General features: G+C 39.3%; 1 long non-coding RNA gene across 1 annotated transcript; it reads right to left on the bottom strand.

Annotated features, from left to right (window-relative positions):
- Nucleotides 1–207: 207 nt before the first annotated feature.
- On the bottom strand, nucleotides 208–1,151 carry LOC134060372 (uncharacterized). Its single transcript, XR_009935174.1, has 3 exons — nucleotides 825–1,151; nucleotides 580–661; nucleotides 208–347 (listed from the first exon to the last, which is right to left on the bottom strand). It is a non-coding gene; the product is annotated as an uncharacterized LOC134060372 (long non-coding RNA).
- Nucleotides 1,152–1,651: the final 500 nt, after the last annotated feature.

Genomic DNA, 1,651 nt, shown 5'->3' with positions numbered 1-1,651 from the left:
ACTAACTCAAAGTTATTATTAGGTACAAGAACAGCAGTGTGTTGACATCAATGTTTGGAATTATCTAAATGTACAACTGAAACTGATTTGTGAAGGTCAACAATATCGACCTGTGATGCATATAGAGCAGCTTTGCCAGTTCAGATTTCTCTCTTTGTTGGGCCTATATACATGAGCATAGTAGCTGCAAAATAAAAATTACCAGGATACCCTGCTTCCTCCACAAAAGTCAAAAAATGTGAACAGTCCGTTTCATGAGCTGAACAGAGTTTCTTTCCATAGCTTGCGAAGAAAAAAGTAGGCCGTGCAGTATGGTGAACATCATGAATCCAACACAAGGAGGCATTCTGATTATTAAAAGGAGAGAGCACAGAAAACACACGTGTCAAGTAATGAGATTTAGAGTTTCTAAGTCAAATAATTACTTCCATGGACAAACGGATGGGAGGAGTAAGAGCAGTAACAAAGTAAAATAAAAAAGGAAAAGTACTCGGGCAGAGATGTCTTTAATAAAAAAAAAAAGGAATGAGCTCAAAATAAAGTTTGATGAAGTTGTGCAACAAATGAAGGGATACTTACCACAGTTTGCAGAAGACCGGAGAAGGTTGAGAACGGAGTGTAGTGGACATCAGGAAGTCAGGCTTATAGGACATCTGAACATCTGCATAAGGAAAAAGAAGAGGGAACACTTTTGGCATACATGTGGAGTTTCAAATAGAGAGAGGGAGAAAGATATCGCTGTGGCAAACCTAGGATGATGAGGTGAGGTGATATGTAGAAGTTATATAACAAAAAGATAGAAACAAGAATTTGGGGATACTTACCACAGTTTGCAAAAGACTGGAGAAGATTGAGAAAAGAGTGTAGTGGACATCGGGAAGTGCTTATGCAAGAGAAAAAACAATCCTGTCTGGTGCCTTTGTTGAGAGCCAGGACATCTGCACACGGAGAAAGAAGAGGGGACACTTTAGGCATATATTTGGAGTTTCAAATGGAGAGGTGTGGGGGGGGGGGAAGCTGTGGCATACCTAGGATGATGAAGTGAGCTGTAGCTATGCAACAAAAAGATAGAAACAATAATTTGGGGATACAGTGGTGACAGAAGACCACTGTCAATGAGACCGGTCATGAGACGTGACATTATATGGATATTTAAGACGACCACAATCTACCAAAATGAGAATTGTTGTGAGCAAAACCCATACGGAAAAGACATAGAACAACGTATATGCCAGCAATGTGTTTTATATACAAAACGTTTATGATTTACTCATATCAGGTTTATATGCCAGTGAAACCATTATAAGATCCTTGCTAAATCTGTGTAACCTGAAACATAAAACAGTGTAACCTGTAAGGACTAGCAGCTATATGACGTTGTATGAGGAAAACGAGAAAGGGGCCACTTTCAAGAGTAAACCATACAAGTTTTGTATATAAAACACATTGCTGGCATATAAGTTCTTTCTATATTTTCCATATGGGAAGAGCTGACTGACGAGCCCTCCACGACCCACGAGGATTGCTAGCAGTGAAAAATGATTGCCTAAGTTTTAGAAGTTTGGGCAGCAAACGCGCTGGCTGACGAGTAAATGGTTTGAAATTGTTTGAAAGGCAATATTTGACGATGGTTTTCTGATTAGTCAGTGAA

The sequence above is a fragment of the Sardina pilchardus genome, chromosome 16 (assembly GCF_963854185.1).
Source record: "Sardina pilchardus chromosome 16, fSarPil1.1, whole genome shotgun sequence".
In the NCBI taxonomy this organism is placed as follows: domain Eukaryota; kingdom Metazoa; phylum Chordata; class Actinopteri; order Clupeiformes; family Clupeidae; genus Sardina; species Sardina pilchardus.
The sequence above is the reverse complement of the archived record's forward strand: the minus strand, read 5'-3'. Positions and strand labels throughout refer to the sequence as shown.